We start from the raw sequence: 16,083 nt of genomic DNA, 5'->3' as shown, positions 1-16,083 counted from the left end.
CAGTGGTTCAGTGATTCAAAGTTTGGTTGTTTTATGCTTCAATGATCTGTTGTGGAAATTGAATGATTTGTGGTCTTCAGATTGTAATGTTGTGCTTCAGGAATATCCAAGTCTGAAAATGTATGAAAAGTGATATCTGAAAGAAGGAAGATTGTAGGTCAGCACCTACGTACTAGTATCTTGGCTAGTACAAGAGCAAAGGGGGTTGGAGCTCCCTTCCAAGGAAGTTTGGAGAACGAGAGAAGGTTGAAGCCTTCTGCAGGTTGTAGCCTGCGTACTGGTATAAGGCTGCACCAGTACAAAAGATTGTAAACTGAAGTTTCATATTAAAGAAAGATAGAGACAACTTGCAGCAGGTGGTTTTCACCCACATTGGGTTTCCACCTTATATCTTGGTGTTCATGTGTGTGGCTTTTTATCTGTTCTGTTTTACTGCACATGCTTACTGTTAATGTGATGAATAATGTCCTGATGCACTTAATTGAAGAAAAAGCTAACTAAATTGTGAGTTTTCTTCCTATACGCTGTTTTACTTCGTCACAGTAGCGTGTACACGCTGGTTCACTTAACTGAAGTAGCGTATATGTTTCTGAGCATTTAAAAAGTTTGATTAATCAGATAATACTGATTCACCCCCCCTCTCAGTATTATTTCCAACACTAGGTTCATTTCAGAACCCTCAGACTTCAGTACACCCCCAACTTCCAACTCAACCAAATCCAAATCCTAATAATAGACCAGTTCAATATGTACATATCATTGTGAATTCGGATGATGAAACATAACAAATATAATGGAATGAGCTTTGGCTAAGGTAAAGGCACAGTATTTCCACAACAAAAAATGAATAAACTAAAAACAAAAAAAACCCTATAATAAACCATTTGACTGTGATTTCCACATAAATAAAACATGGAGAATATAGGGCCGAGTAGCAGAATTTCGATAAAATTAATTTTTTTTCTCCCCCATTCCCTAAGATACTAGAAATAGCTAAACCTGTTATCTGTCATAATTTTGATATCTTATGGGAATTGAATTTTTTTCCTATAAATATTCTACTCCTCCAAGCTATACAAGACATCCTGATTTATGAAAGAACAATTAAGGAATTATGTGGAAAGAATCTTAGGAGGAAATTGAAAAATCTACCAACAATACATGTGGTAGGAACTTTATTTGATATGCTTCTGGGTAAACAATCACCGATTAAATATGAAGACCTGGGAAATCCTGTAGAAATAGTTCAGATACAAGGTTGCACCTTTCCAAACACACTAGTAAATCTTGAAGCAGCCATTAATATTCTGACTACTGAAACCTACAAGATTCTAAGCATTATAGCTTTGGAACCCACCTCAACCTTATTAGAGCTTGCCGACATATCAATAGTTAGATCTGAAGGAACCTTATAGGATGTGACTGCTTCTGTCGATTCTTGGGAATATCCTGTGGACTTTCTATTCATCAACTCAAGAAGTAGGCTAGATGGACATCCTTTGGTAATAGGTCGACCTTGGTTAGCAATAACAAATGCTTATGTAGGATGTCCTGCAGGCATCATGAATATTACACAAGGAAATGCTGTGAAGAATCTTGTTTTGTATCCCCCAGCTAAACCAAGTTTACCTATTGTAAATACTTAGTTACATCCACCTAAACCTGGAAGAAAACATATGCTCTCCTCTCACACTGGAAGAAGCTCTTGAATTTAAGAATCAGACGGAAGACAATGTGATTAACAACTTCATTAATATACCAGTTTCCATGAATAATCCAACATGCCAAGTGTTAAAGGCAACCCTCGATAATGAAGCACACAGAGATCCCTTAAGGGACACAGATGATCAGAATATACCCACGATTTTTGTTTATAACAACAGACCAATTGATATTGAACCAAGTAAAACGCTTAACATTAACTGTAACTTGGATAGTCATCTACAACAAAGGCTTGTTCAGGTACTTCGGAAATATAAAGAAGCTTTTTCCTGGGAATACTTAGACATGAAAGGTATAAATCCCCAGTTGTGAACCCATCATATCTACATTGGGAAGGATGCTCGCACCATTCGGCAGCCCCAAAGAAGGTTGAATCCTCACCTGAGAGAATTTTTGGAAGAGGATCTGCAAAATTTATTGGATGTTAATTTTATTTATCCTATCTCGGATAGTCAGTGGGTCTCCCCGTTGGTAGCCATTCCTAATAAAAATGGTAAATGGTGAATCTGTGTGGACTACAGAGAACTCAACAAAGCCACCTAGAAGGACCATTTCTCTCTTCCTTTTATTGATCAAGTTCTCGTCACCTTAGCGGGGAAATGATTTTTTTCCTTCGTTGATGGCTTCAACGGCTATAATTAGATCCAGATCACCCCTAAAGATTAGGATAAAACAACATTTACCTACCCTTGGGGTACATTTTCATACAACATTTTACGCTTTGGTTTATGCAATGCCCCAGCCACGTTTCAGAGATAAATATTTAGCATTGTTTCTGATCTGATTAACGAAGGACTTGAAATTTATATGGATGATTTTAGCACCTATAGAAGTGACTTCGAGCAGGGTTTACGACATCTGGAAAAGGTACTTGAATGGTGCATTGCTACTAGGTTATATTTAAGCAATGTAAAGTGTCACATGATGATGAATGAAGGTGTGGTTTTGGGACACTACATCTTTGCGACTGGGATAAAGGTAGATCCAACGAAAATAGAGGTAATTCTTGGACTACACACACCCTGCAAATAGACCAACGTAAATAGTTTCATTACATATGCAGAGTACTACCATAGATTTATTGAGAAATTTTCAAAAATTGTTGCACCTTTGTATGTCTTAACTGGTAATGTTGAATTTAATTGGACTGATAAATGTGACATTTCCTTTGTAGATCTGAAGAAGATGATTTCAACTACACTAGTATTATGAGGAATGAATTGGGAATTACATTTCCATATCTGTACAGATGCATTAGACACAGCTATAGGCATTGTACTTGGACAAGAAGAGGACAGGAAGCCCTACGCTATCTATTATATTAGCAAAAATCTTACCCCTGCTGAGTTAAATTACACAATAATAGAAAAAGAATTTTTAGTTGTTATACATACTATCAATAAGTTTAGACATTATATAACAGGCTATCCAATCTTCATGTATACTAACCACTCTTCTATCATGTACTTGGCCAACAAACTAGTCACTAATGGGAAAGTAACTCAATGGTTGTTGTTACTGTAGGATTTCTATATCACCATAAAGGACCGACCAAGAAAAGAAAATCTTGTTACAGACTTCTTGTCTTGGGTACCTAAGTCAAATGATAAATTATCAGTAAATGATTAGTTTCCAAACGAGCACCTGTTCACTGTAACGATTAAAGCACCTTGGTATGCAGACGTAGAGAATTATCTAGCAGTTAGGAAGTTACCAACACATTTCTCACCCAAGGAAAGGAAGCTGATTGTCCAACATAGTGCCTAATTTTCATAGATTAGCGGGTATCCTTTCCACACTGGATCTGATTTACAGATTCAAAGGTGTATTCGGGAAGACGAGGTCTATGATATCCTGAAAGCCTGTCCTGAGGATCCCTGTGGCGGACATTACGCAAACTACAAAACCCAGCATAAAATCATTCAGATGGGATATTACTGGCCCACCATATTCAAAGATGCCAAGAAATATTTTCAATCTTGTGATAACTGCTAGAGGATGGGTTGTCATAGCCAGGTTGATGAAATTCCATTACAACTGCAGTTGGTGGTGGAACCCTTTGCAAGATGGGCGACTGACTTTATTGGGACCTTTAATCCACCATCAAATCAAAAGGTCTATATACTGGTTGTAACCGACTATGTGACTAAATGGGTAGAAACCATAGCCTTGCCATGGGCCATAGAAGAAATAGTGTTTAGTTTCCTTTTTGAATTGTTCATATGATATGGCATTCCAAGGGAGGTAATAACCGATGAAGATTCACAGTTTATAGGACATAAAATTTCGACCACCCTACAAAATTATCATGTCAAACATTGTATTACCTCTCTGTATCACCCATAGGCAAATTGATAGGTAGAGAACACCAACAAAGTCCTAGAAGTAATCTTGACTAAGACAGTCTTGAAAAATTGATGGAACTTAGCTGTGTTGTAATATTCTTGTTTTTGACAAGTTAGCTATTAGATAAAAAATAAAAATTCCATACAAAAAATGATAAGTTAGGATATGGACCAAAAACAAGATGGAAAATAAAAATGTTAGGAGTGATTATTATTGCAGGTCCATATCAAATAAAATGATAGGGTAGTTGCTCTAAAAAAGGAAGGCAAAATGAAAATGATAGATAAGCAACAAAAGAAAAATATTTTCTTTAGAAAATAAATTAAGGTTGCTAGCTCAAATGCACCTTTGAAAAATGTCCTTTTGATTAATCATGCTTAAGTTCTTAATTACAATTTAATTATTGTAATAAAGCTTGATGACCTTATAAAATATGTGACAAATGGCACTTTTTCGTATTGGTGGAAATGACAAAACAACACATCAGGCGCTGATAACCAAAACGTACTTTTCAACGAAGATCGTTCACTTTGCCCAGATCAATGGCGGAGAAAGCCCTTCGGCCCCCCCTTGGCCGTTTCCCATTAATGCAAGCGGGGCGGTCTGAAAAGCAGTTTTCATGGCTGTCACTTTTTGCAATGTGGTTCCTCCAAAATGTTTTGGACCCCAAAGGCCGGAAACAACAAACCATTATCAACCCCTCCCCCCGAAATCTACGTCCGGTTTTTCTTCCATCAAACTGTTGACTTCTCCCGTGCCTTGTGCACTCGTTATCTTCTGTCCAATAACAAACCTCCACGTCATCCATCCATTTTCACCTACCCATTCATCTCCCGCCACATTATAATACCATTTCCCATATGATCCAAAGCTGTTGTTGTGCCTGATTATCCATTTAAACATCTGTTAAGCATTAATTCGCATTTCCCCTGCAAATTTAAAGTAGGAAGTTTCATATGTAACACTAGGTTTGCAGGTATATAAATAGATATATTTCTAAAGAACATGAACCTGAGGCCAAGCTTCACTTGGTCTTATGATCCTTTTTGGATTATTTCAGCTCTCAGAGTGTAGTTGAAGGCAATACCTTATAACCACACTCCCAGGCTAGAATTGGAGAAGTTCATCAACCAGGAGCAATGGTTTGAAGGTACTCCCATAGAATGTGATGAACAGGTTATATCAACTCCTCAGGAAAAGACTCCAACTACATAGAGTACTCAAAATAAGATATCCGGAGAGGAAACTCAGTCACCTACAGAACCAGGTAATGAGTACTATATCTTACAAAAGAAGTTGAAAACTAGGCTGTCAATGTCATCAGGAAGGAAGCCACCAAAGATAATTGATCTTGGAGAATTGGAAGATGTTTCATCAGCGGGGACCACTAATCCCAAGCCTCCCTCTACTTCTTCAACTCCTTCTTCAACTCAACCTATGGATATTATCCAATCAACTGAGACTAGCTGAGTAGGAGATACTAATATCTTCTCAACATTTTTGGAAATTGGGCAAAAGAATGAAAGTCTTAAATCTCAAGTTTACCGTGAATTTTGGAAACAAATGTCCACTTCTTAGCATAGAATTCTCTCTGCCTTCGACAGTGAAAGAGGAAGGATGAAAATGGAATTTTTGTAGTCTTAGATTCCATTTCCTAAATCCACAACAGACTACAAGAAGACCATCTTCTCATTCGATGTGAACCAGATACATCCCATTAATCAGCTTAATTTGCATAGGCAATCAGGTGAGATGTTATTTTCAACAATGACTACAACTACCATGTCTCTTTCCAAGCTCAGAATTGATGTATAGTCACAACTTAAGATTGAAAAGCTGGCATCCTTGTCTAAAGATAACAAAATTAAAATCTTTAGAAGATATCATTATCAAGATTGGATATGATCCCTAAGACTCTAAAGCAATTGAAGAAATACTGCAAAATAAGAATGTTGAGATTATAGACTTGAAGAAATAGTTGAAGCTTCCTTCAACTGAGGATCCACAAGCCAAAGAAATGGTAGAAAATGAACAGCACAACGAGGAGATGTTAAATCGTATTATTGAGAAAAACATACAGATCAAGAAAATGGAGGAGCAAATAGAAAAACTACTAAAGGAAAAAGAGACATCATAGCTTGCTATGACCTCAGTGACAACAATTCCAATGACAAATGCAGATTTAAGCTCATCTCCTACTGACATTGCTTCATCTTCAGCAACAAATGAAACAACAAGGTTATCACGGGATATACAAGAACAGAAACAACAAAATGAGAAGTTACTCCAAAAGTTCCAAGCCTTGAAGTCATAAAAGCAAAAAAATGATACCTTGTATGTAGAAGAAATGCAAAAGTCACATAGGCTAGAGCTCAAGGCCAAATAGTTAGAAAGCAAGACTCTAATGGGAGACACTTTGGCTTGAGCCAAATAAGATATCTGGTTAGATATTGGCCACTCTATAATAGAAGTATGGCCATCCATACAAATAATTTTTGAGTAGCAAGAACTAACTGTTAAATGTAGAATAGAGATAGAGACCCAGAAGGTAGCATTGGGCACAAATCCAAAGAAGCATCAGGAATGATCAGAGTACTAAACTCTAAAACTAGGTAGCAGTTACAATATATGAACATTCCAGATAGGACAACTACTATTTTGGAAATTAAGAAAGTTGTAGTGAAGAAGAATATGTTAACTCAGCTAAAAACAAAGTGTGATGCTTTGAACACTACATTCACGAGGTTTCACTCTAAATTCAGTATATTACATAAGAAAGGTTTACCAGAGATAGTATCATCAAATGATCAGCTAGTGAATTTGGAGGATTACTATGAAATTTCGTATACCATTGCAGTAGACAACAATTAATTTGTAGGGATAAAAGGGAAAATTACTGACAAGGATTTTTTGGAAGCTTTAAGCTTAGACCTCTCCATTAAATATGAAATTGGTCATATAACAAAGTTTATGAGGTACTTAGAAGGATGGTAAATCTCGAGATACCTAGTGAGAAAAGGTGGGATCAATTGTGTGAAACAATTGATTAACTTTTCATTCCAACAAGAAGACAAAAATAGCAGATATTGAAGGAACAATCATCAACAACTTCCTATCTAATAGGGACACATCATGCAACAATTTTTCTTTTGCTATCTTCTTTCAAGCTACCTTGTAATCAGTTTAGGATATTTTGTTTAGAAATTGTATAAATAACTCTCTTCTATGAGTTATTAAAGGTGGTGCCTTTCCATAAGCAATTTTTTAAAAGCATTGATGTACAATCTGTTTCTAGATCACTAATAATAAAGCAAAGGATTCTGAATTTGGTCTCATACAATTTCGTTTTCTTCTGTAAGTTTTTCATGTGTTTCATTCATTATGTTTATTCTGCATATGTTTAAGTTTTACAGAAATATCAAGTGAGAATAAATGTGTTACAATTATTCTTAAAATTCCTTTCTGAAGTTATTATAATAAAGAGATTGAGATATTAGATTGTCTGTCAAAAATGCTCCCGCTAAATCATAAAATTGTTAGCATCTTATGTAATCTTAAGCATAGTTTGGTTAACTTTTGAACATTGGGAAAAGGTGTTCCCACTTACGATAATTTATCTTTCTGTCTAAAATATAAATTAATCATACCTCCTTACTATTCTTTCTGAACAGCTTATAAATTCAAATCACTATGTGAAGTCAAATAGCAACCCTGTGATTATCTATTAGTACAATCTAAACGAGTTAATACATCATCCTTACAGTCTTTTCTATGTATTGTTCCTCCCTAAAAACCAAAACCAAAACCCTAAAAAAAATATATTAGATGCTCTAGCATGATCAATTGAGCATTATCATCTCAGAGGAACAACATTAATCTGGCGCCATTGCTGGGGACTCAAATTTGATTAGCTTTCCTATGTCAATGACATAAATCCTATTCCTTTAAGGTGACTAAAGGGCTAGATAGGTCAAAATACTTCACCTGGCGACTCCACTGTATCAAACTGGCACCTTTCAAGCACACTAGATCCCATTCTAAATATAACATAGTTAGTCCTCTGTCAAATCCACAAATACTTGTGAGAAAAGCCAGTTCTAGAAGGAGACATCAACAATTTTCTTCCACTTCAGCTTTGCAGTATGAAGATATATTACAATTTGATCCCTATAGTAATATTCCATCCAATCCATATTGGACTCATTAATCACATAGGGTTGCTGAACTTTTAGATAAGGGAGTTGATTTTAAATCAATTTTTCTTATCCATTCAGTTGAATCTCATCCAGAACCCCTACTTCCACCAGTATCACCTAAATCTAAGTTTGACCTAGGTGTTCATTTACCTGAATACAAACCTACAGATTTCATATCCCCCACTACATATTCATTCCCTTCCACTTCTGAACGCCCTGAATCTTCTCCTTCTAAACAACCTGAAGGGACCTTTGATATATATTCAAATCCACTCTTTGAAACAGAAGAGGATATTCATTCTTAGGTCCACAAGTTAGTTATTAAAACTCCTTTAAAACCTTTTAGGACCTCTCCTCAAATTCTTTATCCCCTCCTTCTTCACCTCCACATAGTCATTCACCCTCTCTATCACCATCTTCCTCTTTTTCTTCTTCAACATCTACACAAACATCTCACACACCATATTCAACTATGGCATTCCAACCCATTGTACAGGCAAGATATGTAGCTTTAGTTTTACCTCCAAACCTTGATGATTTCCCTCCTAGATATTTAAAGCACATTCCTAGGTATAATGGAGAAACTTGTCCCTCAGCTGAAGACTGTTAGGTCCCTATAATACTAGTGATTACCCCATTACTATTGTAGTTGTATCCATTATTAATATTGTTGTGCCCCTATTGTCCACATATTTTTATTACTGTGCCCCATAGAATCCCTCTATTATTATTTTTGTGGCTTCATATTATTATTGTTAGGTTGGCTGGGTTATATTGTGACTCCTTAGACTCCTATATATAGAAAGGAGGTTTTGTCATTTGAATCATCAAAGAATTGTTCAATTATGTAATGTAAAGGAGGTTTCCCCCTCGAAGAGGTTGAATTCAAAGGCGTTGATCTATCTTTTCTATCTTTTTGTGAGCTGGTTTCATAACATTTGGTATTAGAGCTTTGGATTTTAGGGTTTCGCTGATCCAAATAGGTCATCGTGGAATTTTCACTATAACATTTTTTCTGCGATCTTTTAGAAGCTAAAAAAAACCCATTTGAGATGAGATTGCAATGAACCTTGGGTCCGAATTTTAGAGCATTTTGCGCCATATTTGCGGAGATATGATCTGAGGAAGTTGGTCTTTTTGTAGACTCCTGAATTACATTCCAAACAGGTGACCTAGGGAAAATCGTCATAACTTTCTCTCTGAGCATCATATTGAAATTTCCTAAGAAGGTACAAAAATAGGATGGACTGTAGTTTCTTGTATATATTTTTCAAAGCCAAAGGTAGAAATAGTGACTCGTGGCATGTCGTACAAGTTTTCTCTATTGAACTAGTCTATAATCAGGTCACTATGGGAGATTTGGCATAACTATTCCCTGGAGAATCTAATTTGGATTAGAATGGTGGCATTGGAAAGAGGACGTAGAGGGCTACTGCACATCACAATTTTAGAACTTGATGATCTGGAATTATAGAGATACATCAAATTCAATATCCAGCTTCTACAAAGTGAAAAAAGGTGTGTAGTTTTTTTAAATTTTTTGCATAAGCTTGGTTTGAAAAATTAGTTTGAAGGAATTCAAAGGGCATTGTAAAGCATTATTATCGATAATTGATGCCCCGAGGAAAGAAAATGCAAACACCTAGTAAGCAACTTGAAAGCTCTAGCATGACTCATGAAGAAGAGGAAGAAATGCAACATGATATATCAAAATTACGAGACCAAGTGCAACAAGTGTCACTTGCACGAAAAGTAATAGAATCTAAGATGGATAGTTTAAAGAAAGATGTAGAAGCTAAGATGGATGGTTTAAAGAAAGTCATAGAAGTTAAGATGGATTGTTTAAAGAAAGGTGTAGAAGCTAAGAGGAATGACGTGGAAGCTAAGATGGATGATTTGAAGACAGACATGGAGGATTTGAAGACAGGCATGGAAGATTTGAGGACAAATTTGAGAAAGTTTCTCCACGAAATGCTTACTAATGGTGAAAGGGTACTAAACGAAGCTCATGATGAGAACAAAAGAAATGTTAATCATGATTTCATAGACTCTAATGTTGGACCGAAGACCCACCATATTCCAAAAATCGATATGAGGAAGTTTGATGGCAAGGATTCTGCAACATGGATATTATAGATGGAGCAATTTTTTGATCTCAATAATGTTCAAAACACACAAAAGGTACGTATTGCAACTTTATATTTGGAACCAAATCAGTTTGTATGGTATCAATGGCTTTCCTCTCATAAACAAATTATCATTTGGGCAATTTTTACAGAAGAATTGACAGCACATTATGAGGATACAAAAAGCAACAATTTTTTTAGCCAATTGATAAGTCTCAAACAAAATGGTTCACTAATGGAGCACATGGAGGAGTTCCAAAAATTGAACATAAGGGTAAAAAATATTCCAGAGGAGCTTAGGATTAATGTGTTCATAGGGACTTTAAAGGATAATATCCAACATGATGTTTGCCTTTGGGAACTTGATTCATTAGAGAAGGCATTTAGGTTAGCAAGAAAAATGGAAAGCAAAATTATGGCAACCAGGAAACATACCACTCACAACTATAAATATGGAAGTGTTGTTGCCCCTAGTATTCCACAACATATAAGGTTGACACCACAACAATTGGAAGAAAAAAGAGCAAAAGGGCTTTGTTACAGTTGTGATAGCAAATACACTAAAGGTCATAAGTGTGCTGAGAAGAAATTATTCTACATAGATTGTGAAGAGGAAGAAGAAAAGGAGCAAGAAAGGTAAAAAGAAGAGGATATACTCCAAGAACAAAGCCTAGATAAAGAAGAAATGAATCCGACCATATCTTGTAATGCATTAGCTAGAATTACCACTCCTCAAACCATCAAGATAGAAGGAAAAATCAAGAAGAAAAAGGTAATAGTGTTGATTGATTCAGAAAGTACCCACAATTTTATTCATTGTAAGATAGCAAGAGAATTGAATTGCTTTCTATATCTAGCACCAGAGTGTGAAGTGATGGTTGCAAATGGAGGAACGATAAATTGCTCTGGAAAATTCCATAATATCAAGCTATCTATGAGAGAATATGTATTGACTAGCCCAATGCTTTCCATTCCAATAGGAGGTGCTGATGTTTTACTAGGAGTCCAATGGCTACAATCCTTGGGTACAATAGCTTTTAATTTTCAAGAAATTTTCATGAAATTTTATGTGGAAGGAAAGGAAGTTGAATTAAGGGGTATTGCAGGGAAACCGGAAAAGATATTTAGCTCTAATGGTATGACAAAGCTTCTAAAAAAGGAACAAAGAGGTGTAATTGCACAATTATGTTCGCTAGATGTTTCCACATCAGAATCATATATTTCTCTAGATCTCCAAAAAGTCTTGGACAATCATTCTAAGGTATTTGAGACTCCCAAAGGTCTCCCACCTATTCGTGATCATGATCATGCTATTCATCTGATTCCAGGAAGTTTTCCTCCAAACATCAGGCCGTACAGATATCGCTATGCCCAAAAGAGTGAAATTGAACGTATGGTTACAGAAACGCTAAAGGCTGGTATAATTCAACCTAGTCAAAGTTCTTTCTCTGCTCCAGTAGTATTGGTGCATAAGAAGGATGGATCATGGTGCATGTGTCTAGATTATAGGGAGCTCAACAAGCTCACTATTAAAGATAAGTTTCCCATTTCAGTCACTAATGAATTATTGGATGAATTTCATGGATCAATTTACTTCACCAAGTTGGATCTTTGTTCAGGATATCATCAAATCAGAATGAAGACTGAAGACATTCTGAAAACAACATTTAGAACTCATGAGGGTCATTATGAAATTTTGGTCATGCCTTTTGGCCTTACCAATGCACCTTCTACATTTCAAGGTTTGATGAATTCCATTTTCAAACCCACCCTTAGAAAATTTGTGTTAGTAAATCTTAACATAACTAGAACCTATCATGATTTGTACACCTTTGATTCGAAAAGAGTACCTTGCCTAGGATTGATTAAGGATTTAGTTGTCACTCTTGCCCAAATCCCAGTAAAGAGCATAGTGTTAGATATTATTGTCACTGACATCCCTCCAAAATTTGGAATGCTACTTTCAAAGTCTTGCTGTGGCAAATTAGGGGGAACTCTTCAGATGGACATGTCTTATGCCACTATTCTAGTTTATGGGGGAGAACAACATATGTTGTATAGAGAGGTTAGATTTGTCCACACGGTATGCTAAAAAAATCAACCAAAGGACCACCAAATTTATGCAATTGATCAAGATTTTGGCTATTTTCAACTCTCTTCAAATCAAATACATGAATCTCAAGTAAAAATTGAAGATGTAGCTGAAAATCCTGTATCAAATCAAACTGATGTATGGAAGATCTTCTTTGATGGTTATTGTACAAAGAATGGAGTAGGGGCTGGGGTAGTATTAATCTCACTAGAAAAGGAAAACATAACACAATCATGTAAAATTGATTTTGAAGTTACCAACAATGTATAAGAATATGAGGCTTTCCTTCTAGGACTACAGTTAGCCAAGAGTTTAAAGGTACACAACGTTAGTGTTTTAACTGACTCAGAGCTCATCGTAAGACAAGTTAGGAATCTTTTCCAAACAAAGCATTCTAGGCTTAGGTCTTATAGAAATGAGGTTTGGGATTCCATTGAATATTTCTTTATGCCTTCAACATAACTTATGTCACTAGAAACGAAAACTTACATGCAGATTCTTTGGCTGTTTCTACAAGATCATTTAAGATTCCTAATAAACACAACTATTATACCAAATCCAGGTTAAATGGAGGCCATCTATACTTGATAATGAAAAGAATTGGTAGGTGTTGGAGGATGATGAACAACTAAAATCTTTCCTTCAACTTGTAGGTGAATTTTCTCTTCTGCGAATGGATGAAGACAATCTTGATATGGTTAATCCTCAAGCTGCTAATGATCCAGAATTAAATTCCAAGATTGCAGATCATGACATCATAAAATTAGCAAACAACTTCATTCCAAAGGGGTTAATTCCTTTGGATAAATTATTTGATTATAATGATGTCCCACAAAACCCTCCATCCATTTCTCCTAAAGATGACATAGGATAAATCAATATTGGATCCCAAGAACAAGTGCAAAATATAAACATATCTACATCTTTAGCCCCAAAAGTTAAAGATGAATATCTTAAGTTACTTAAAATACAAATATGTTTTTGCTTGGTCTTATGTTGATCTTAAAATTTATGATACATCCCTCATTGAACATAACATCCCACTAAAAGCTGAAGCTAAACCATACCAGAAAAAACTCAGAAGAATTAATCCAGTTCTTATACCAACTATTGAGAAAGAGCTTCAAAAAATGTTAGATGAACATATTATTCTTCCACTAAGATATTCTAATTGGATTTCCAATCTAGTACCTACCAAAAAAGGGTGGTGAAATTAGACTCTGTGTTGATTTTAGAAACTTAAATAAAGCATCACTAATGGACAAATATCCATTACTAAGATGGATCAGTTACTTCAACAAGTTTCTTGAGTGAACAAACTTTCTATGTTAGATGGTTTTTCTGGTTATAATCAGATTATGGTGAACAAAGAGGATAGGGAAAAGACTACCTTCACAACACCTTGGGGTGATTTCATGTATGCAAGGATGCCTTTTGTTTTGACAAATGAAGGAGCTACATTCCAGAGAGCTATGGATATAGCTTTTTTAGACCACGTAAACAAATTTATTGTTATTTATCTTGATGACCTTACAATTTTCTCTAATTCTAATAAAGAACATTTAAAACACTTGATGAAGGTTTTTGAAATATGGAGGAAATTTGGGATATCATTGAATCCAAAGAAGTCTTTGTTTTCTATCTCAGAAGGGAAATTTCTTGGCCATATAATTTCTAAATATGGAGTAGTTATCGATCCAAACAGAGTATCAACCATTCATACATTAACATTACCAAGAAATAAAAAATAAGTTCAGGCTTTTCTTGGTAAAATCAACTTTTTAAGAAGGTTCATACCCAATTATGCTGAAATTGTCAAAGATATAACTAATATGCTTAAGAAGGGTCATGAATTTAAATGGACTGTCTCTTTGAGACATGCATTTGGTCAAATCAAGAAAGCTATCTTTGAAGCTCCAACCCTGGCCAACCTTAATTATACCAAACCATTCAGTATCTTTTCCTTTGCCTCTGAAACAACCCTTGTTGTTGTTTTACTCTAAAAGAATGAAGATTCACATGATTAACATATAACCTTTTTAAGCAAAGTCATGAGCTATGCTGAGCTCAAATATGACATAATTGAGACACAGGCTTATGCCCTAGTCCAATCCTTGAAATCTTTTAGGATGTATGTTTTACATTTAACCATTATAGCCTATGTTCCCAACAGTGTTGTTAAAACTGTTCTCACTCAACCAGATACTGATGGGAGGAGAGGTAGATGGATCACCCAAATTTTGGAGTATGATCTAACTATCAAAACCACAAAGTTAGTAAAAGGTCAAGGATTAGCTAAGATTTTAGCTAAATCCAACTGTAAAGTGCTATGCATCAACTCTGTTCTGGAAATACCAGGGGAGAATCCAAAATAACCTTCCCAAAATTCAAATGAGAAGAATCCACAAGAACCTTCCCAAAATCTCGAAGAAAAAAATCCACAAGAACCTTTACCCTCATATTAGATTGTTTCTCTACACACTGATGACAAATTTCTTTTATCAGATTGGTATCAAGATACTATAAATTTATTAATTTATTTTGAGTGTCCTGCATCATTTTCCAAAAGTCAATATAAGACTCTCAAATTGAAATCAGTCAAGTACTCTATCATAAATGCAAATCTATATTGGAAGGACCAAGTCAATATCTTGCTATTATGTTTAACAATATCAGAGACTAAAGGCATCATTGATCAGTTTCATATTGTGGACGAAATTTTTCTTGGAGAGAAACAACATATAAGATATTAAGGGCAGGATTCTATTGGCCAAAATTGTTCTTACAAGTAGGAGCAAAGGTCAGAATTTGTGTCCCTTATGAGATGTTTTCTGGTAAGCAAAAATTAGCAGCTCTTCCTCTAATCCCAACAATAGTTTCAACACCTTTTCTGCAATGGGGATTAGATTTCATTGGAGACATTCATCCTACTTCAAGTAATCAACATAGATCGATCCTCACCACAATATATTACTTTACTAAATGGGTGGAAGCAATTCCAGTAAGAAATGCTACTAACTCAGTAATAATCAAATTCATTGAAGAAAACATTTTATCTAGGTTTGGTTTCCCAACCTAGATTGTTATTAATAATTCCACAACATTTTCCAGTGTTAAAATGATTGATTTTTTCTAGAAATATTAGATTCTGCTACATCATTCAACTCCATATTATCCTCAAAGTAATGGTCTTGCAGAATCATCCAATAAAAGTGTGGTAAAGGTTATCAAGAAAACTTTAGCATATCATAAAAAGAGTTGGGACACTCATCTAATTTATGCAATCTGGATAAAAAGGATTACTCTAAAGAGATCTACTGGAAAATCTCATTTTTAGTTAGTTTATGGGAAAGATGCAATTTTCCCTACCAATTTGGCCTTCCTTGTTTTAAAGTTTCTGCAGGATTCAACTGATGAACTTGATGGTTTTTCAAGAAGAATAAATAAAATTATTGAACTAAATGAAAATAGAGATGAAGTTCAATACAAATTGAAAAAGTATTAGAATAAGATGAAGAGAATGTTTGACAGAAGAGCCAGGGAAAGGGACTTCAAGGAGGGTGATCTAGTTCTAAGATGGGATTCCAGAAGAGAAGAAAAA

The sequence above is a fragment of the Pinus tabuliformis genome, chromosome 5_2, assembly GCF_031772625.1.
Source record: "Pinus tabuliformis cultivar Carrire ecotype Pingquan chromosome 5_2, CPIR1, whole genome shotgun sequence".
NCBI classification, from domain to species: domain Eukaryota; kingdom Viridiplantae; phylum Streptophyta; class Pinopsida; order Pinales; family Pinaceae; genus Pinus; species Pinus tabuliformis.
The sequence above is the reverse complement of the archived record's forward strand: the minus strand, read 5'-3'. Positions refer to the sequence as shown.